Source organism: Arachis ipaensis, chromosome B8 (genome assembly GCF_059453495.1).
Source record: "Arachis ipaensis isolate K30076 ecotype BB chromosome B8, ASM5945349v1, whole genome shotgun sequence".
In the NCBI taxonomy this organism is placed as follows: Eukaryota; Viridiplantae; Streptophyta; class Magnoliopsida; order Fabales; family Fabaceae; genus Arachis; species Arachis ipaensis.
The window spans coordinates 49,370,859-49,393,843 of record NC_142443.1 but is presented as its reverse complement, the minus strand read 5'-3'; the positions used below and the strand labels follow the sequence as shown (position 1 = coordinate 49,393,843).

Genomic DNA, 22,985 nt, shown 5'->3' with positions numbered 1-22,985 from the left:
TGGACTGAAGCTTTAGACTAAGAATGCAAGATTCCTGGAATTCATATTAAAAATTTTGGAATCCTTATTTTCCCTTTTCAATAAATTTTCGAAAAAATCCAAAAAAAATTAGAAAATCATAAAAATCAAAAAATATTTTGTGTTTCTTGTTTGAGTCTTGAGTCATATCATAAGTTTGGTGTCACTTGCATATGCATTTTGCATTTTTCGAAAATATCATGCATTCATAGTGTTCTTCATGATCTTCAAGTTGTTCTTGGTAAGTCTTCTTGTTTGATCTTGATGATTTTTTGTTTTGTGTCTTTTCATGTTTATCATATGCATTCTTGAATTCTTAGTGCGTAAGCATTAAAGAATTCTAAGTTTGGTGTCTTGCATGTTTTTTTTTGCATTAAAAGTTTTTCAAAATTGTGTCTATGATGTTCATCTTGGCATTCAAAGTGTTCTTAGTGTTCATCTTGACATTCATAGCATTCTTGCATGCATCACATGTTTTGATATAAAAATTTCATGCATTGCATAATTTTCATGTTTTTCATAAAAATTTCAAAAATCAAAAAAATATCTTTCCCTTTTTCTCTCATCAAATTCGAAAATTTGGATTGATTTTTCAAAAATTTTTAAAATCTAATTGTTTCCCATAAGTCATATCAAATTTTCAATTTGAAAATCTTATCTTTTTCAAAATCTTTTTCAAAAATCAAATCTTTTTCAAAATTTTTTGGTTATTTTCGAAAATTTCAAAAATATTTTTCAAAAATCTTTTTCTTATTTTTATCACAAATGTTCGAAAATAACATAATCAATTAATGTTTCAAAAATTTGAAGTTTGTTACTTGCTTGTTAAGAAAGATTCAAACTTTAAGTTCTAGAATCATATCTTATGAATTCTTATGAATCAAGTCATTAATAGAGATAAAAAAAAAAATCAAATCTTTTTCAAAACTAATTCCTATCATATCTTTTCAAAAATATCTTCTTATCTTATCTTTTTCAAAAATTTGACTTCAAAATATCTTCTCTAACTTCCTAACTTCCTATCTTTTCAAAATTTGTTTCAACTAACTAACTAACTTTTTGTTTGTTTCTTAACTTTTTCAAAACCACCTAACCAACTCTCTCTCTCTCATTTTCGAAAATATCTTCCCTCTTTTTCAAAAATTTCTTTTTTGTTAACTAATTATTTTTATTTTTAATTTTAAAAATTTTTCGAAAAAAAATACTAACCTTTTTCAAAAAAAACTCTTTTTCAAAAATTATTTTCGAAAATTCCCTCCTTCTCTCTCATCTTATTCTATTTATTTATTCATTAACTAACATCTCTTCCTCACATCATCACCAAATTCGAACCCCCTCTTCTATCTGTGTTCGAATTTCTTCTTCTTTTCTTCTACTAACAATAAAGAACCTCTTTACTGTGACATAGAGGATTCCTCTTCTTTTCTTGTTCTCTTCTCTTTCTTATGAGCAGGGACAGAGAAAAAGGCATTCTTGTTGAAGCTGATCCAGAACCTGAAAGGACTCTGAAGAGAAAATTAAGAGAAGCTAAATTACAACAATCCAGAGACAACTTGATTGAAAATTTTGAACAAGTAAAGGAAATGGCAGCCGAACCCAACAACAATGCAAGGAGAATGCTTGGTGACTTTACTGCACCTAATTCCAATTTACATGGAAGAAGCATCTCCATTCCTGCCATTGGAGCAAACAACTTTGAGCTGAAACCTCAATTAGTTTCTCTGATGCAGCAGAACTGCAAGTTTCATGGACTTCCATCTGAAGATCCTTTTCAGTTCTTAACTGAATTCTTGCAGATATGTGATACTGTTAAGACTAATGGAGTAGATCGTGAAGTCTACAGGCTCATGCTTTTCCCTTTTGCTGTAAGAGACAGAGCTAGATTATGGTTGGATTCTCAACCCAAAGACAGCGTGAACTCTTGGGATAAGCTGGTCACGGCTTTCTTAGCCAAGTACTTTCCTCCTCAAAAGCTGAGCAAGCTTAGAGCTGATGTTCAAATCTTCAGACAGAAAGAAGGTGAATCCCTCTATGAAGCTTGGGAAAGATACAAACAGTTGACCAAAAAGTGTCCTTCTGACATGCTTTCAGAATGGACCATCCTGGATATATTCTATGATGGTTTATCTGAGTTATCAAAGATGTCATTGGATACCTCTGCAGGTGGATCCATTCACCTAAAGAAAACGCCTGCAGAAGCTCAAGAACTCATTGACATGGTTGCTAATAACCAGTTCATGTACACTTCTGAAAGGAATCCTGTGAGTAATGGGACGCCTATGAAGAAGGGAGTTCTTGAAGTTGATACTCTGAATGCCATATTGGCTCAGAATAAAATATTGACTCAGCAAGTCAATATGATTTCTCAGAGTCTGCATGGAATGCAAGCTGCATCCAACAGTACTCAAGAGGCATCTTCTGAAGAAGAAGCCTATGATCCTGAGAACCCTGCAATAGCAGAAGTAAATTACTTAGGTGAACCTTATGGAAACACCTATAACTCAACATGGAGAAATCATCCAAATTTCTCATGGAAGGATCAAAAGCCCCAACAAGGCTTTAATAATGGTGGAAGAAATAGGTTTAACAATAATAAACCTTTTCCATCATCCACTCAGCAACAGACAAAGAACTCTGAACAAAATGCTTCTAATTTAGCAAATCTAGTCTCTGATCTATCTAAGGCCACTATAAGTTTCGTGAATGAAACAAGATCTTCCATTAGAAATTTGGAAGCACAAGTGGGCCAGCTGAGTAAAAGGATCACTGAAATCCCTCCTAGTACTCTCCCAAGCAATACAGAAGAGAACCCAAAAGGAGAGTGCAAGGCCATTGACATAAGCACCATGGCCGAACCTGTAAGGGAAGGAGAGGACATGAATCCTAAGGAGGAAGACCTCCTATGACGTTCAGTGATCAATAAGAAGCTTCCCTCTGAGGAACCAAAGGACTCTGAGGCTCATCTAGAGACCATAGAGATTCCATGAACCTCCTTATGCCCTTCATGAGCTCTGATGAGTATTCCTCTTCAGAAGAGAATGAGGATGTCACTAAAGAGCAAACTGCGAAGTTTCTTGGTGCAATCATGAAGCTGAATGCCAAATTATTTGGCATTGATACTTGGGAAGTTGAACCTCCCTTGGTCATCAATGAACTAAGTGATCTGGATCAACTGATATTACCTCAGAAGAGACAGGATCCTGGAAAATTCATAATACCTTGTACCATAGGCACCAGGATCTTTAAGGCTCTGTGTGACCTTGGTTCAGGAATAAACCTCATACCCCTCTCTGTAATAGAGAAACTGGGAATCTATGGGGTGCAAGCTGCTAAAATCTCACTAGAGATGGCAGACAGCTCAAGAAAACAAGCTTATGGACAAGTAGAAGACGTATTAGTAAAGGTTGAGGGCCTTTACATACCTACTGATTTCATAGTCCTGGATACTGGAAAGGAAGAGGATGAATCCATCATCCTAGGAAGACCTTTCCTGGCCACAGCAAGAGCTGTGATTGATGTTGACAGAGGTGAAATAGTCCTTCAATGGAATGAGGACTCCCTTGTGTTTAAAACTCAAGGATCTCCCTCTGCAACCATGAAGAGGAAGCATGAAAAGCTTCTCTTAAAGCAGAGTCAACCAGAGCCCCCACAGTCAAACTCTAAGTTTGGTGTTGGGAGGCCACAACCAAACTCTAAGTTTGGTGTTGAACTTCCATATCCAAACTCTAAGTTTGGTGTTAGAGAGTCTCAACAAAGCTCTGCACATCTGTGAGGCTCCATGAGAGCCCACTGTCAAGCTATTGACATTAAAGAAGCGCTTGTTGGGAGGCAACCCAATGTTTATCTAATTCTTATTTTTATTGTTTTTCATGTTTTCTTAGGTTCATGATCATGTGGAGTCACAAAATACACAAAAATATCAAAAACAGGAATCGAAAACAGCAGAAGAAAAATCACACCCTGGAGGAGCATATGTCTGGCGTTCAAACGCCCAGAACAAGCATGGTTCTGGCGTTCAACGCCAGAAATGGCAGCAAAGGGGCGTTGAACGCCCAGAGTTGGGTACAAAGGCATTTTTACATGCCTAATGGGTGCAGGGATGTAATTCCTTGAACACCTCAGGATCTGTGGACCCCACAGGATCCCCACCTACCTCCACTCACTTCTTCTCACCACTCTCTTTCACACAACCCCATAAACACTCTTCCCCAAAAACCCTTCACCACTCACATCCATCCACTCTTCCCCATAAACCTACCTCATAAACTCCACCTACCTTCAAAATTCAAAACCAATTTCCCACCCAAACCCACCCATATGGCCGAACCTTAATCCCCCTCCCTTCCCTATATAAAGACCTCCATTCTTCATCAAATTCACACACACACACCCCTCTACACCCTTCTTGGCCGAAACCACATCTCCCTCTCCCTCTCCATATTTCTTCTTCTTCTTCTTCTATTCTTTTGTTTATTGCTCGAGGGCGAGCAATATTCTAAGTTTGGTGTGGTAATAGCTTTTTTGTTTTTCCATTACCATTGATGGCATCTAAGACCGGAGAATCCTCTAGAAGAGGGAAAGGGAAGACAAAAGCTTCCACATCCAAGTCATGGGAGATGGAAAGGTTCATCTCCAAAGCCCATCAAGACCACTTCTATGATGTTGTGGCCAAGAAGAAGGTGATCCCTGAGGTCCCTTTCAAACTCAAAAGAAATGAGTATCCGGAGATCCGACATGAAATTCAAAGAAGAGGGTGGGAAGTTCTAACAAATCCCATCCAACAAGTCGGCATCCTAATGGTTCAAGAGTTCTATGCCAATGCATGGATCACCAAGAACCATGATCAAAGTAAGAACCCGGATCCAAAGAACTATGTTACAATGGTTCGGGGAAAATACTTGGATTTTAGTCCGGAAAATGTGAGGTTGGCGTTCAACTTGCCAAACATGGAAGAGAACGCACGCCCCTACACAAAGAGAGTCAACTTTGATCAAAGGTTGGACCAAGTCCTTATGGACATAAGTGTAGAAGGAGCTCAATGGAAGGTTGACTCCAAAGGCAAGCCGGTTCAACTAAGAAGATTGAACCTCAAGCCTATAGCTAGAGGATGGTTGGAGTTTATTCAATGCTCAATCATTCCCACTAGCAACAGGTCTGAAGTTACTATAGACCGGGCCATCATGATCCACAGCATCATGATTGGAGAAGAGGTGGAAGTTCATGAGATTATACCTCAAGAACTCTACAAGGTGGCTGACAAGTCCTCCACCATGGCAAGGTTAGCCTTTCCTCACCTCATTTGCCACCTATGCAATTCGGCTAGGATTGACATAGAGGGAGATATCCTCATTAAAGAGGACAAGCCCATCACTAAGAAGAAAATGGAGCAAGCAAGAGAGCCCAGTCATGGAGCTCAAGAGGCGCAGGAAGCTCATTTACATGAGATCCCGGAGATGCCTCAAATGCACTTTCCTCCACAAAATTATTGGGAGCAAATCAACACCTCCCTAGGAGAATTGAGTTCCAATATGGGACGACTAAGGGTGGAACATCAAGAGCACCCCATCATGCTTCATGAAATAAGAGAAGATCAAAAAGCAATGAGGGAGGAGCAACAAAGACAAGGAAGAGACATAGAAGAGCTCAAGGACATCATTGGTTCCTCAAGAAGGAAATGCCACCATCACTAAGGTGGATTCATTCCTTGTTCTTATTTCTTCTGTTTTTCGTTTTCTATGTTATGTGCCTATCTATGTTTGTGTCTTCATTACATGATCATTAGTAGTAGTAACTATGTCTTAAAGTTATGAATGTCCTATGAATCCATCACCTCTCTTAAATAAAAACTGTTTTAATTCAAAAGAACAAGAAGTACATGAGTTTCGAATTTATCCTTGAACTTAGTTTAATTATACTGATGTGGTGACAATGCTTCTTGTTTTCTGAATGTATGCTTGAACAGTGCATATGTCTTTTGAAGTTATTGTTTAAGAATGTTAAATATATTGGCTCTTGAAAGAATGATGATTAGGAGACATGTTATTTGATAATCTGAAAAATCATAAAAATGATTCTTGAAGCAAGAAAAAGCAGCAAAGAACAAAGCTTGCAGAAAAAAAAAAATTTAGGCGAAAAAAAAATAGAAAGAAAAAGAAAAAGCAAGCAGAAAAAGCCAAAAGCTCTTAAAACCAAGAGGCAAGAGCAAAAAGCCAATAACCCTTAAAACCAAAAGGCAAGGGCAATAAAAAGGATCCCAAGGCTTTGAGCATCAGTGGATAGGAGGGCCTAAAGGAATAAAATCCTGGTCTAAGCGGCTAAACCAAGCTGTCCCTAACCATGTGCTTGTGGCGTGTAGGTGTCAAGTGAAAACTTGAGACTGAGCGGTTAAAGTCAAGGTCCAAAGCAAAAAAAGAGTGTGCTTAAGAACCCTGGACACCTCTAATTGGGGACTTTAGCAAAGCTGAGTCACAATCTGAAAAGGTTCACCCAATTATGTGTCTGTGGCATTTATGTATCCGGTGGAAATACTGGAAAACAAAGTGCTTAGGGCCACGGCCAAGACTCATAAAATAGCTGTGTTCAAGAATCATCATACTGAACTAGGAGAATCAATAACACTATCTGAACTCTGAGTTCCTATAGAAGCCAATCATTCTGAACCTCAATGGATAAAGTGAGATGCCAAAAGTATTCAAGAGGCAAAAAGCTATAAGTCCCGCTCATTTGATTGGAGCTATGTTTCATTGATAGTTGGAATTTATAGTATGTTCTATTCTTTTTATCCTATTTTGATTTTCAGTTGCTTGGGGACAAGCAACAATTTAAGTTTGGTGTTGTGATGAGCGGATAATTTATACGCTTTTTGGCATTGTTTTTAGTAGAATCTAGTTACTTTTAGGGATGTTTTTAATAGATTTTATGTTAAATTCACATTTCTGGACTTTACTATGAGTTTGTGTGTTTTTCTGTGATTTCAGGTATTTTCTGGCTGAAATTGAGGGACTTGAGCAGAAATCAGATTCAGAGGTTGAAAAAGGACTGCTGATGCTGTTGGATTCTGACCTCCCTGCACTCAAAGTGGATTTTCTGGACCTTCACTTATGTATCTTCATACGGTAGAGTTTCTACACTCCATAGATTAAGGTGTGGAGCTCTGCTGTTCCTCAAAGATTAATGCAAAGTACTACTGTTTTCTATTCAATTCTTCTTATTTCGCTTCTAAGATATCCATTCGCACCCAAGAACGTGATGAAGGTGATGATTATGTGTGACGCTCATCATCCTTCTCCCTTATGAACACGTGCCTGAAAAACACTTCTGTTCTACATGAATTAAGCTAGAATGAATATCTCTTAGATCTCTTAACCGGAATCTTCGTGGCGTAAGCTAGAATGATGGCGGCATTCAAGAGAATCCGGAAAGTCTAAAACTTGTCTGTGGTATTCCGAGTAGGATTCAATGATTGAATGACTGTGATGAGCTTCAAAATCGCGAGTGCTGGGCGTTAGTGACAGACGCAAAAGGAGGGTGAATCCTATTCCAGCATGATCGGGAACCGACAGATGAATAGCCGTGCCGTGACAGGGTGCGTGAGCATATTATTCACTGAGAGGAGGGGATGTAGCCACTGACAACGGTGATGCCCTTGCATATAGCCAGCCATGGAAAGGAGTAAGACTGATTGGAGGAAGATAGAAGGAAAGAGGAGGTTCAGAGGAACGAAAAGCATCTCCATTCGCTTATCTGAAATTCCTACCAATGAATTACATAAGTATCTCTATCCCTATTTTATTATATAATATTCGAAAACACCATTATCACTTTATATCCGCCTGACTGAGATTTGCAAGGTGACCATAGCTTGCTTCATAACCAACAATCTCCGTGGGATTCGACCCTTACTCACGTAAGGTATTACTTGGACGACCCAGTGCACTTGCTGGTTAGTTGTATCGAAGTTGTGACAATTATGAATTAAGATTAGAGCACCAAGCTTTGGAGCCATTACCAGGATTTGTTCGAGCCTGGAGATCACAATTTCGTGCACCAACTTTGCTAGCATAGTATATCACATGGACTAAGTTATCTTTCATCTGCCCTAACACGGCCCCAACTGCAAAGTCAGATGCATCACACATCAATTCAAAGGGTAAGTTCCAATCAGGTGGGGAAATGATAGGGGCAGAGGACAATCTTTTTTTCAAATTCTTGAATGCTTGCATGCATGTTTCATCGAAGATAAATGGTGTATCAGATACAAGAAGATTGCTCAAGGGCTTGGCTATCTTTGAAAAATCATTAATAAATCTTCTGTAAAAGCCAGCATGCCCTAAAAAGCTTCTAATTGCCTTGACATCACTAGGTGGAGGAAGTTTTTCAATAAGTTCCACTTTAGCTCTGTCCACCTCAATGCCTTGGTTAGAAACCTTATGGCCAAGGACTATTCCTCCTGTCACCATAAAGTGACATTTCTCCCAGTTCAAGACCAGATTGGTCTCTTGGCACCTTTTCAATACCAAGGCTAGGTGATTCAGGCAGCTAGGAAAGGAATCTTCGAATACCGAGAAATCATCCATAAAAACTTCAATGAATTTCTCTATCATATATGAGAAGATAGAAAGTATTCAGCATTGAAAAGTTGCTGGTGCATTACATAGCCCAAATGGCATGCGCCTGTAGGCAAACACTCCATATGGGCAAGTGAATGAGGTTTTCTCTTGGTCTTTGGGATCAACCACTATTTAGTTATATCCTGAATAACCGTCGAGAAAACAATAATATGCGTGTCCTGCGAGTCTTTCCAACATCTGATCCATGAATGGGAGGGGAAAGGATCCTTTCGTATAGCCTCATTGAGTTTCCAGTAGTCTATGCACATCCGCCATCCTGTGACGGTCCTTGTAGGAATTAGTTCGTTCTTCTCATTGTGGACTACAGTGATCCCTCCCTTTTTGGGCATGACATGCACGGGGCTGACCCAGGGGCTGTCTGAGATCGGGTAGATTACCCCCTCCCTGCCATAACTTCATAACTTCTTTCTGGACCACTTCCTTCATGATTGGGTTCAGCCTCCTTTGGGATTGAATGTATGGTTTGGCATCATCTTCCAACAGTATCTTATGCATGTATATGGCCAAACTGATTCCTTTCAAGTCAGCGAGGGTCCATCCAATGGCATCCTTATGCTTTCGCAACACTTGGAGTAATTTATCCTCTTGATCTTGGCTGAGGGATGAGTTTATGATCACTGGGTAGCTTTCATTCTCTCTTAAGTATGCATATTTGAGAGTAGATAGCAGTGCTTTGAGTTCAAGTTTGGGTGCTTCTAACTTTTCATTCTCTTCCTTTGGTGCACCTCGTATATGAATCTCTGCTGTTGCAACCTCTTCACTAGACGTTGATCCCTCTTCTATTAACCCTTCAGGTTCTTCTTCTTCAAAACTCTCCTGCATTGCATCTTCCAGTGAGTCCAACCTCATACATTCTCCCCATTGTTCTGGTCGGTAACTCATGGCCTTGAACACATTGAATGTCATCTTTTCATTGTGTAATCTCAAGGTGAGATCACCTTTTTGGACATCAATGACAGCTCCAGCAGTAGCTAAGAACGGTCTTCCCACGATGATGGAGGCCTTGGCTTCCTCCTGCCTGTCCAACACCACAAAGTCTGCTGGGAAAATGAAATCCTCCACCTTCACCAGCAAATCTTCCACTACACCATGAGGGAACTTGAACAATCGGTCTGCCAGTTGTAGGGCCATTTTTGTTGGCTTAGCCTCCTCGATCTTCATTTTCCTCATCATAGCTACTGACATTAGATTTATGCTGGCTCCTAAGTCACATAGAGCTTTCTCCACTTTGATCTCCCCTATAATACAAAGGATCTGGAAGCTCCCAGGATCTTTCAATTTCTGGGGTAGTTTATGCTGAATGATAGCACTACATTCTTCGGTTAGTATCACAGTCTCGTTGCTCTTCCAACTTCTCTTCTTTGTCATCAATTCCTTCAAGAACTTGGCATAGAGCAGCATTTGCTCTATTGCTTCAGCAAAGGGTATGTTAATCTGTAATTTCTTGAAGATTTCTAAAAATCTGGAGAACTGGCTGTCATCCCCCTTCTTCTTCAGTTGTTGAGGATATGGTACTTTCGGAACATATGGCTTCAGCTCTCCTTCCTTTTGACGTGAGTTGGAGGTGGGGATTTGAACTTCATCTTGTTCCTCCTTCTTTCCAACTGAATCTTTCTCTTGGGGTTGCTTGGGAGTCTCCTTCAATTCTTTTCCACTTCTGAGGGTTATAGCCTGACACTCTTCCCTTTGGTTTGAGTCTGTATTGCTGCGAGGGTTGTGGCTGGAAATTCTCTTGAATAGGTAGCTAATTTGTTTCTCGAGTTTCTTGATGGCAGCATCTTGATTCTGCATATTGGACTGCACTTCTTCTCGGAATGCCTTACAGTCTTGAATCTCTTTGCATATGCCCTCAAGTAGAGTCTCAATTTTGGAGAGTCTATCTTCAGATGATGGTGAGTTGAGAGTGGATAGGTGAGTTGGGTCATTTTGGTTTTGGTATGGATGTGGAGAGGTGTTGTTAGGGTGGTGTTGATATGATCTCTATGTGGAATGTTGGTGAGCTACATTGTTGTTGTGGTTGTGACGTCTCTGATCTTGGCTTTGATCTTGTTGATTTCTCCACCCAAAGTTTGGGTGATTCCTCCATCCAGGGTTGTAGGTTTTGGAGAATGGATCATGGGTCTGACTGACTGAGTTTCCAATGTAGTTGGCTTGTTCTTGCTCCTCCTCTGCCTCAGCATTCACTCCCTCTTAGGTTGCTGATGAGGTGGTGATTGCTGCCACTTGGTCCCTCTCCATCTTCTTGGTGAGGTCAGCCAGCTGCTTGGTAATAAGCTTGTTTTGGACCAGCAGTGCATCCACATTGTTTAGCTCCATCACTCCTCTAGTGTTGCCTCTTTCAGAAGCATAGAAGTAGTTATTCTCCGCTACAGTCTCAATGACATCTATGGCTTCTTCAATGGTCTTCTTCTTGTTCAGAGAACCCCCGGATGAATGGTCTACTGCCTTCTTTGATTCATAAGAGAGGCCTTCATAGAAAATGTGTAGTTGCACCCATTCATTAAACATATCTGGTGGACACCTTCTTGTCAGGTCCTTAAACCTCTCCTATGCTTCATATAGAGTCTCACCATCCTGCTGCCTAAATGTTTGCACCTCAGTTCTCAACCTGTTGATCCGTTGAGGAGGATAGAATCTTGCCAAGAATTTGTTCACCACATCTTCCCAGGTTGCTAAACTCTCCTTTGGGAAGGATTCCAGCCATTTAGATGCCTTGTCCTTAAATGAGAAAGGGAACAGAAGTAGTCTATAGGTGTCAGGATGAACACCATTAGACTTCACAGTATCACATATCCTCAGGAAGGTGGTTAGATGTTGATTGGGGTCTTCTTGGACACTTCCTCTGAATGAACAATTGTTCTAAACAAGGGTGATGAGTTGTGGCTTTAGTTCAAAGTTGTTGGCATGTATGGTTGGCCTTTGGATATTGCTTCCACAGTTTCCTGGGTTTGGGTTGATGTAAGAACCCAGAACTCTTCTCTCTTGTCCAGCCTGATGCGCTGGACCTTCTCTGCCATGGTTGTGAGCCTCTTCTTCATGATGGTTCTCCATGTTTTCATCCATGTCTGGTTCAAAGTACTCCTCCTCTTCCTCAGCACCAACTACTCTCTTTCCTCTTGCTTCCCTCCTTAATCTAAGGAAGGTCCTCTCAGGTTCAGAATCAAAGGAAGTTGAAGCCCCACTTCTTCTCCCTGTCATACAACCAACAAGGCACAAGCAAGGAAATAGATGCAGAAAGTACTCTTGTTAGATATGCTGTTAGTGTGAGTGATGCAATATATCAAACAGTTAGTGGGTTAGTGAACTGAATTGTAAATAACTAAGAAAAAGGAGTAGGGGGAAGAGAGGAAAATAACTAAAACTGAAAGTAATCAACTCAAACAGAAATTTAAATCAAACAAAAGAAAAATTCTCAATCTAGTTATCCTCCAATTTAGTCATTGTTGATACAAAATCAATCCCCGGCAACGCGCCATAAACTTGATAGCACGGAAACTTGTCTCTCAACAATTTTCCTTCGGCAAGTATACCGAATTGTCGTCAAATAAAAACTCACAATAGAGTGAGGTCGAATCCCATAGGGATTGATTGGTCAAGCAACTATAATTAGAGGAATGTTCTAGTTGAGCGAAGCAGAATTTGGTTTGAGAGTTGCAGGAAATTAAATGGCCTGAAAGTAAATAGCAGAAAATGTAAATGCTGGAAGTAAAGAGCTGAAAGTAAATGACGGAAAGTAAATTGCAGAATTGTAAATGGGAATGGGGAAGATGCTCATGAAAGTAAATTGCGAAAATTAAAGAGAATGGGTAAGATCAGAAATGGGGATTCATTGGGCTTAGGAGATGTTGCATTCTCCGGATCAAGTTCATTTTCATCTCTTCCTCAATCAATGCATTCATTAATCTCCTTGGAAATCTTAAGTGATCGAATTCCAATTCTTTGGTAATTCAGTCTCTCAAATCTTGATCAATAGCCAATTCCTTGGTCAATTGCTCATGAGAAGAGATGAAGTATGGTCATTGATTATACCACATGCAATCCCAAATCAAGTGTTGGTAGGATTATAGTCACCATACCCAACCAAACCCAATTTGGTCCAACATGAGAAAGCATTTTTAGCATGATCTCTTTATTCCTCTTCCAAGGTTCAGAAGAGATCCAAGTATGAATAGCTTCTTTTCCAGGATAACTACCCAATTGGATGAAGATTGAAAGCTTTCTAGTAAAATCAAGAGAAAAGATAGAAGAAGAGTAATAAAAATTTGTATTGATCCATCAAATTACAACAGAGCTCCCTAACCCAATGAAAAAGGGTTTAGTTGTTCATAGCTCTGGAAATAGAAAACAAAGATGGAGAATACATCATGAAAATTAGAACTAGAAGTGCAGAGAAAGTAAATTATACAGAGAGTAGTTCTCAATTTCCCATCCCCCAAAAGCTGCTTCCTGATTCAAAACTACCCCTATATATACTACTCTTTTGATCTTCTAGTTGATTCTTTAAGTCTTGGATATGGGCCTTTGGATCTTGAGTTTGAAGCAGTTATCTTCTGCAGTGGGCTTAGCTTTACTTGCAGAGAGAAAGTGTGAAGTAGGAAGGGTCTTTAGTTCAGGACGTTAGTGGCGTTAACGTTAAGTGAGAGTGTGGGTTCGAGAACATTAGTGACAATCACCTTTTTCATTAACGTTCCTCACCCAGGGATGATCCACGTTAACTTCAACGTTAGTGGCACCAACGTGACAACTAACGTTACCTCTTGGTCCTTCGCACACGTTATTGGGACTCACCTTTTCCAATAACGTTGAGAGTCCTCCCTCCCTACGTTAGAGTTCACGTTAACTTAGTTAACGTGGCTCTTAACGTAGGCTTGCCAATTCTTCGAGAACGTTAGTGACACTTACCTTTGTCACTAACGTTCCCAGGTTCCCCTTCTTCCCACGTTAGAGTCCACGTTAACTAAGTTAACGTGGCTTCTAACGTGGTAATGATAGCCAACTCCAACGTTAGTGACAAAGGTGAGTGTCACTAACGTTGGCTCATCATCCTATCCTCAACGTTAGCTTCCACGTTAACTAAGTTAACGTAGGAGTTAACGTGGCTCATGGTGGCTCATTGTGGCTCATTCCAACGTTAGTGACAAAGGTGAGTGTCACTAACATTGGCGATTGTTTGCTTTCTCTACGTTAGCCTCCACGTTAAATAAGTTAACGTGGGAGTTAACGTAGCTCAAGGTGGCTTAGCCCAACGTTAGTGACAATGATGAGTGTCACTAACGTTGGCCACTCTTTTGCTTCCCAACGTTAGAGTCCACGTTAACTAAGTTAACGTGGAGGCTAACGTGGCCAATATGAGCTTGGTCCAACGTTAGTGACAAAGGTGAGTGTCACTAACGCTGGCTCCACTTTCTTTCTTCCACGTTAGAGTTCACGTTAACTTAGTTAACGTGACTCTTAACGTGGGCTATGATGGCTTCGAGGACGTTATTGGCGATTACTTTTCTCATTAGCGTTGCAAGCTAGCTCCCGTTCCACGTTAGTGGTCACGTTAGTTAGACTAACGTGGCTGCTAACGTGGTTCTTTCTTGCTTCCTTTGTTTTGAAATCAAGCAATAAAGTGCATCAAAGTTCTAATCCACATCATGAGACATGCATCATCCAATTTGTCATCTCATTCATGCAAAATTCTCATGAAATCATGTAAAGTGCATAATGTATGCTTAAATCAAGATGTAAGTGAAATTCTACCCAAAACTTGCTTATTTCCTAAGAAAATGCATGAAACTACCCTAAAACAGTAAAGAAAAGGTCAGTGAAACTTGCCAAAATGCCCTGGCATCACAACACCAAACTTAAAGCTTGCTTGTCGCTAAGCAAGTACTGGAACAAGAGAATGATGAATGAAATGCCAAGAGAAATGAGTCATTATTGTGGAAGTCATGTCCTTGGTTTTATGGTGGTTTCATGCATACCAACTTAGGTTCATTCCTTCACTGGCTTTCAGACCTTTATCATGTCCTAGAATACTCACTTAATTGCACCCTATGAGACTCTTATTCATTGATCCTTTTATTGTTTTCAAGGCTTATTTGTGTTCTTAGGCTAAGTGCTCTGTGAGGGTTCGACTCTTTAAGATAAGCTTTCAGCCAGCATTCTCGAACCAGTTGGTTCAAGGTGCTAGGTGTTAAGACACCCCTAAGGACTTACTCCCTCAAGTCTCTTTCCCCCATACATACACACCACAGGCACATGGTTTGTTATTTCCTTTCTTGAGACCTTGGTGTCCAGCACCTCTTTGGGTTACTAAATGTTCTGTAGCAAGGTTGCTCTTGATAGTGGATTTTTAGTTGATAATCCCGGGTTAGTTAACCCAAGTTACCAAGTGATGAAGCACTCCTACGAACTTATTCATCCAAGAAGATCCTTGGTACTGGAGCACCACAGACACATCTCTCACGTTTCAAACCCTTGGTGCCTAGCCTTATTCTTTATTAACTTTTCTTTCTTTCTCAACTCTTATTGTTCTTTTCCCCTTTTTCTTATTATGATCTTGTTATTTAGCTAGTTTCATGGGGTGTGTTTCAAGCATATGATTCATGACAGATAGTTGTCTTCCCACCCTTGTTGGTGAATCAACTTAGCTAACTTATGACCACATCACACACTAAGGAACTTACTCCACAATATGAACTCCACTCTGGTCTTTGATAACAATCATTCTCTTTTTATTTGATTCAAAAGGAGACAAGAAACACAATAAGCAGGATGGAATTGAAGCAGGTATTGTGGACAGTACACATATGACAAAAGTAATAAAGCAACTATTAAACTCTAATCATCTAAACTAATGAGCAACTATAAATCAAGTTCCTTCTGACTTCCAATTTTTAGCATTTTAAGTTTATGGAATTAAGTAACAATACAACCTTCGGGTGATGGTTTCTTGCTATCCCCTTGTTGTCCTCATCCATAGTTTTTGCTCCTTCACTTCCTTGGATGATGGTGCACCATTTCCTCAAAAGGTTCCTGCAAAGTCATTAGAAGTTGCTTGTTTCTAAAGCACTTGAGACATAGTTAGCTTGCATGTATGCTTGCGAATTTTCTGAACTTAATTTGGTGTGTGAACACCAAACTTAGTTCTTTGCCTAGTACAACAAATTGCATACTTGCAGAGATCCTCATAGGTTGTTATTAACAAAACAACCATTAACTTCAGACTAAACTACTACCAAGTGGTCCCCCTGAGTGGTTGGAGCTAGCAATTTGTCATTGGAGTGTAGTGTGATTATAACTAATATCTTTGGTAGAACACCAAACTTAAAACTACACTTTCACTCTTAGGTTTTGTCTTAGTGTAGAACACCAAACTTAGCTCCTCGCAATACAGGGAAAATAAGTTGTGATTTTTATTGAAATGATAATGAAAAAGAAACTACCTCAGGTTGGGTTGCCTCCCAACAAACCGCTCTTTTAGCGTCACTAGCTCGACGATTCCTTCATTACTTGAGATGATACTTCACTTTGGGATTTTCCTCCATGTTGACCATATAGTGTTTGAGCCTTTGTCCGTTCACAGTGAAAGTCCTCCCCGATCTTTCATCCATGATTTCTATGTGCCCATATGGTGAGACCTTTGTGACCAGAAAGGGTCCTGACCACCTTGATTTGAGTTTTCCTGGGAACAGTCTCAATTTGGAGTTGTAGAGGAGTACTTGCTGCCCCTTTTCGAAACTCCTGGGTGCAAGGTGCAGGTCATGTCTTCTTTTTGCCTTTTCTTTATAGATCTTGGCATTTTCATAGGCTTGCGATCTAAATTCCTCCATTTCTTGCAGTTGCAAGATCCTCTTTGCACCAGTAGCAATGCTGTGAAAATTTAGTATCTTGAGAGCCCAGAGAGCTTTGTGTTCCAGCTCCAGTGGTAAATGAAAAGCTTTCCCATACACTAGTTGATATGGGGACATTCCAAGTGGAGTTTTGAATGCTGTTCTGTATGCCCAAAGAGCATCATCCAGCTTCTTCGACCAATCCTTTCTTGATGCACCCACAGTCTTTTCCAGAATCCTTTTTAGCTCTCTATTGGATATCTCAGTTTGCCCACTTGTTTGGGGATGGTAAGGAGTGGCCACCTTATGTTTTACCCCGTATCGTAGGAGAAGAGCTTATAGTGGTCTGTTACAAAAATGGCTCCCTCCATCACTGATGAGTGCTCGTGGGACTCCAAATCGGCTAAAGATATTCTTCCTGAGGAATTTCATAACCACCTTGTTATCATTTGTTGGAGTTGCAATAGCCTCTATCCACTTGGAAACGTAATCCATTGCTACCAAAATGTACTTGTTTGAATATGAGGTTGGGAATGGTCCCATGAAATCGATTCCCCACACATCAAACAGTTCCAGTTCCAAGATGAAATTTTGTGGCATCTCATTTCTTTTGGGCAAGTTCCCAGATCTTTGGCACTCATTGCAGCTCTTTACTAGTTCTTTAGCATCCTTGAAAAGGGTGGGTCAAAAGAATCCGCTTTGTAACACCTTTGCTGCAGTTCTGTCCCCTCCAAAATGGCCTCCATAGTATGAGCCGTGGCAATTCCACAGGATGTCCTGTCCCTCTTCTTCTGAAATACATCTTCTCAGGATTCCATCTGAACATTTCTTGAAGAGATATGGCTCATCCCAGACAAAATATTTTGCATCATTTATGAGCTTCCTTTTTTGATGTTTATTGATCTCTGGAGTTAAGGCCCCAGTTGCCTTGAAGATGGCAATGTCTGCGAACCATGGTGCTTGGTGAACTGTCATCAACTGCTCATCAGGGAAGAGCTCATTTACACTAGTATCGTGTGTTCTACCTTCATTACGAGGGATTCTGGATAGGTGATCCGCCACTTTGTTCTCTACTCCCTTCTTGTCTCTGATTTCAATATTGAATTCCTGTAACAATATAATCCATCTTATTAGTCTTGGTTTTGATTCTTGCTTGGCAAACAAATATTTAAGTGCTGTGTGATCTGTGAAAACAATCACTTTAGCACCAATGAGGTATGATCTAAACTTGTCAAATTGATGAGCGGATAATTTATACGCTTTTTGGCATTGTTTTTAGTATGTTTTTAGTAGAATCTAGTTACTTTTAGGGATGTTTTCACTAGTTTTTATGTTAAATTCACATTTCTGGACTTTACTATGAGTTTGTGTGTTTTTCTGTGATTTCAGGTATTTTCTGGCTGAAATTGAGGGACTTGAGCAGAAATCAGATTCAGAGGTTGAAGAAGGACTGCTGATGCTGTTGGATTCTGACCTCCCTGCACTCAAAGTGGATTTTCTGGAGCTACAGAACTCAAAATGGCGCGCTTCCAATTGCGTTGGAAAGTAGACATCCAGGGCTTTCTAGCAATAGATAATAGTCCATACTTTGGCCAAGAATTGACGACGTAAACTGGCGTTCAACGCCAGCCTTCTGCCCAAATCTGGCGTCCAGCGCCAGAAAAGGATCCAAAACCAGAGTTGAACGCCCAAACTGGCACAAAAACTGGCGTTCAACTCCACAAATGGCCTCTGTGCGTGCTACACTTAAGCTCAGCCCAAATACACACCAAGTGGGCCCAGGAAGTGGATTTATGCATCAATTACTTACTCATGTAAACCCTAGTGACTAGTTTATTATAAATAGGACCTTTTACTAGTCTTTTTGACCATCTTTGGTCTCAGTTTTAATTCATTGCTCATCTTAGGAGACTATTGATCACGTTTTAGGGGGCTGGCCATCTCGGCCATGCCTGGACCTTCACTTATGTATCTTCATACGGTAGAGTTTCTACACTCCATAGATTAAGGTGTGGAGCTCTGCTGTTCCTCAAAGATTAATGCAAAGTACTACTGTTTTCTATTCAATTCTTCTTATTTCGCTTCTAAGATATCCATTCGCACCCAAGAACGTGATGAAGGTGATGATTATGTGTGACGCTCATCATCCTTCTCCCTTATGAACGCGTGCCTGACAAACACTTCTGTTCTACATGAATTGAGCTAGAATGAATATCTCTTAGATCTCCTAACCAGAATCTTCGTGGCGTAAGCTAGAATGATGGCAGCATTCAAGAGAATCCGGAAAGTCTAAACCTTGTCTGTGGTATTCCGAGTAGGATTCAATGATTGAATGACTGTGACGAGCTCCGAACTCGCGATTGCAGGGCGTTAGTGACAGACGCAAAAGGATAGTAAATCCTATTCCAGCATGATCGAGAACCGACAGATGAATAGCCGTGCCGTGACAGGGTGCGTGAGCATATTATTCACTGAGAGGATAAGATGAAGCCATTGACAAAGGTGATGCCTCCAGACGATTAGCCGTGCCGTGACAGGGCATTGGATCATTTTCCCGTGAGATGACCGAAAGTAGCCATTGACAGTGGTGATGTATCACATAAAGCCAGCCATGGAAAAGAGTAAGACTGATTGGATGAAGATAGCAGGAAAGCAGAGGTTCAGAGGAACGAAAAGCATCTCCATTCGCTTATCTGAAATTCCTACCAATGAATTACATAAGTATCTCTATCGCTATTTTATTAATTATAATTCGAAAACACCATCATCCATTTATATCTGCCTAACTGAGATTTACAAGGTGACCATAGCTTGCTTCATACCAACAATCTCCGTGGGATTCGACCCTTACTCACGTAAGGTATTACTTGTACGACCCAGTGCACTTGCTGGTTAGTTGTATCGAAGTTGTGACAAATTATGAGTGTGTAATCACGATTACGCGCACTAAGTTGCTTACGTTGCCAGGGATTGTTCGAGCCTGGATATCACAATTTCGTGCACCAAGTTTTTGGCGCCGTTGTCGGGGATTGTTCGTGTCTGGACAACTCACGGCTCATCTTGTTGCTCAGATTAGGTAATTTTCTTTTCGTTTTGTTTTTAAAAATCTTTCAAAAATATTTTCAAAAATCTCTCATCTGTTTTCGAAGAAAAAATATAAAAAAATGTTTTAAAAAATTTTATTCAAGATTTTTAAGAATGAATTCTAGTGTCTCATGAAGCATGTGAAGCCTGGCTGGCTGTAAAGCCATGTCTAAATTCTTTTAGACTGAGGCTTCCAACCATCAGCTCTTACACGACTGTAGGGTATGTCAGGCGTGTCATGTCTGAATTACATGCTGAAGCTTGGCTGGCCATTAGCCATGTCTAGTGTTTTGGACCGGAGCTTTCATTGAAAGCTTGGCTGGCTAGTGAGCCATGTCTAATTCCTGGACTGAAGCTTTAGACTAAGAATGCAAGATTCCTGGAATTCATATTAAAAATTTTGGAATCCTTATTTTTCTTTTTCAATTAAATTTTTCGAGAAAAAAATCCAAAAAAATTTAGAAAATCATAAAAATCAAAAATATTTTTGTGTTTCTTGTTTGAGTCTTGAGTCATGTTATAAGTTTGGTGTCAATTGCATATGCATCTTGTATTTTTCGAAAAATATCATGCATTCATAGTGTTCTTCATGATCTTCAAGTTGTTCTTGGTAAGTCTTCTTGTTTGATCTTGATGATTTTTTGTTTTGTGTCTTTTCATGTTTATCATATGCATTCTTGAATTCTTAGTGTCTAAGCATTAAAGAATTCTAAGTTTGGTGTCTTGCATGTTTTCTTTGCATTAAAAATTTTTCAAAAATATGTTCTTGATGTTCATCATGATCTTCATAGTGTTCTTGGTGTTCATCTTGACATTCATAGCATTCTTGCATGCATTCATTGTTTTGATCTAAAAATTTCATGCATTGCATAATTTTCATGTTTTTTATAAAAATTTCAAAAATAAAAAAAAATATATCTTTCCCTTTTTCTCTCATCAAATTCGAAAAATTGAGTTGACTTTTTCAAAAATTTTTAAAATCAAGTTGTTTCTTATGAGTCAAATCAAATTTTCAATTTGAAAATCTTATCTTTTTCAAAATCTTTTTCAAAAATCAAATCTTTTTCAAAATTCTTAGTTATTTTCGAAAATTTCAAAAATATTTTTCAAAAATCTTTCTCTTATTTTTATATCAAATTTTTGAAAATAACATAATCAATTAATGTTTTGATTCAAAAATTTGAAGTTTGTTACTTGCTTGTTAAGAAAGATTCAAACTTTGAGTTCTAGAATCATATCTTGTGATTTCTTATGAATCAAGTCATTAATTGAGATTTTAAAAATCAAATCTTTTTCAAAAACTAATTTCTATCATATCTTTTCAAAAATATCTTCTCATCTTATCTTTTTCAAAAATATCTTTTCAAAATATCTCTCCTAACCTCCTAACTTCTTATCTTTTCAAAATTTGTTTCAACTAACTAACTAACTTTTTGTTTGTTTCTTAACTTTTTCAAAACTACCTAACTAACTCTCTCTCTCTAATTTTCGAAAATATCTTCCCTCTTTTTCAAAAATTTCTTTTTAATTAACTAATTATTTTTAATTTAAAAAAAAAATTTTCGAAAAAAAAAAATACTAACATTTTCAAAAAAAAAAAAAAAACTATTTTCAAAAATCACTAACTCTTTTTCAAAATAATTTTCGAAAATTATCCCTCCCCCATCCTATTCTATTTATTCATTCATATCCTAACATCTCATCTCACATCTCTTCCATCCGTACAGTTGTGTTTCATCCTTTACATCACATTCTTTGTTTCCCCCTCTTTTCTTCCACTCACAAAGGGATCCCTATACTGTGGTATAAAGGATCTCTATTATTATTATTATTTTTCTGTGCCTTCTTCTTTGTCATATGAGCAGGAGCAAGGATAAGAACATTCTTGTGGAAGCAGAACCAGAACCTGAAAGGACTCTGAAGAGAAAATTAAGAGAAGCCAAAATACAACAATCCAGAGATAACCTTTCAGAAATTTTCAAACAGGAAAAGGAGATGGCAGCCGAAAATAATAATAACGAAAGGAGGATGCTTGGTGACTTTACCGCACCTAATTCCAATTTACATGGAAGAAGCATCTCCATTCCTGCCATTGGAGCAAACAACTTTGAGCTGAAACCTCAATTAGTTTCTCTGATGCAGCAGAACTGCAAGTTTCATGGACTTCCATCTGAAAATCCTTTTCAGTTCTTAACTGAATTCTTGCAGATATGTGATACTGTTAAGGCTAATGGAGTAGATCCTGAAGTCTACAGGCTCATGCTTTTCCCTTTTGCTGTAAGAGACAGAGCTAGAATATGGTTGGATTCTCAACCCAAAGACAGCCTGAACTCTTGGGATAAGCTGGTCACGGTTTTCTTAGCCAAGTACTTTCCTCCTCAAAAGCTGAGCAAGCTTAGAGCTGATGTTCAAACCTTCAGACAGAAAGAAGGTGAATCCCTCTATGAAGCTTGGGAAAGATACAAACAGTTGACCAAAAAGTGTCCTTCTGACATGCTTTCAGAATGGACCATCCTGGATATATTCTATGATGGTTTATCTGAGCTATCAAAGATGTCACTGGACACTTCTGCAGGTGGATCCATTCACCTAAAGAAAACGCCTGCAGAAGCTCAAGAACTCATTGACATGGTTGCTAATAACCAGTTCATGTACACTTCTGAAAGGAATCCTGTGAGTAATGGGACGCCTATGAAGAAGGGAGTTCTTGAGGTTGATACTCTGAATGCCATATTGGCTCAGAATAAAATATTGACTCAGCAAGTCAATATGATTTCTCAGAGTCTGCATGGAATGCAAGCTACATCCAACAGTACTCAAGAGGCATCTTCTGAAGAAGAAGCTTATGATCCTGAGAACCCTGCAATAGCAGAGGTTAATTATTTAGGTGAACCTTATGGAAACACCTATAACTCAACATGGAGAAATCATCCAAATTTCTCATGGAAGGATCAAAAGCCCCAACAAGGCTTTAATAATGGTGGAAGAAACAGGTTTAACAATAATAAACCTTTTCCATCATCAACTCAGCAACAGACAGAGAACTCTGAACAAAATGCTTCTAATTTAGCAAATCTAGTCTTTGATCTATCTAAAGCCACTGTAAGTTTCATGAATGAAACAAGGTCTTCCATTAGAAATTTGGAAGCACAAGTGGACCAGCTGAGTAAAAGGATCACTGAAATCCCTCCTAGTACTCTCCCAAGCAATACAGAAGAGAACCCAAAAGGAGAGTGCAAGGCCATTGACATAAGCGCCATGGCCGAACCTGTGAGGAGAGGAGAGGACGTGAATCCCAAGGAGGAAGACCTCCTGGGACGTCCAGTGGTCAATAAGGAGCTTCCCTCTGAGGAACCAAAGGAATCTGAGACTCATCTAGAGACCATAGAGATTCCATTGAACCTCCTTATACCCTTCATGAGCTCTGATGAGT

At 39.3% G+C, this 22,985-nt stretch overlaps 3 non-coding genes across 3 annotated transcripts; 1 reads left to right on the top strand and 2 right to left on the bottom strand.

Annotated features, from left to right (window-relative positions):
- Nucleotides 1-1,997: 1,997 nt before the first annotated feature.
- Nucleotides 1,998-2,105, bottom strand: LOC148548013 (small nucleolar RNA R71). The gene has a single exon (XR_015897184.1). It is a non-coding gene; the product is annotated as a small nucleolar RNA R71 (small nucleolar RNA).
- Nucleotides 2,106-11,151: 9,046 nt separating this feature from the next.
- LOC148548012 (small nucleolar RNA R71) lies at nt 11,152-11,258 on the top strand. Its single transcript, XR_015898090.1, has one exon. It is a non-coding gene; the product is annotated as a small nucleolar RNA R71 (small nucleolar RNA).
- A 10,685-nt stretch (nt 11,259-21,943) lies between these two features.
- On the bottom strand, nt 21,944-22,051 carry LOC148548011 (small nucleolar RNA R71). The gene has a single exon (XR_015897418.1). It is a non-coding gene; the product is annotated as a small nucleolar RNA R71 (small nucleolar RNA).
- Nucleotides 22,052-22,985: the final 934 nt, after the last annotated feature.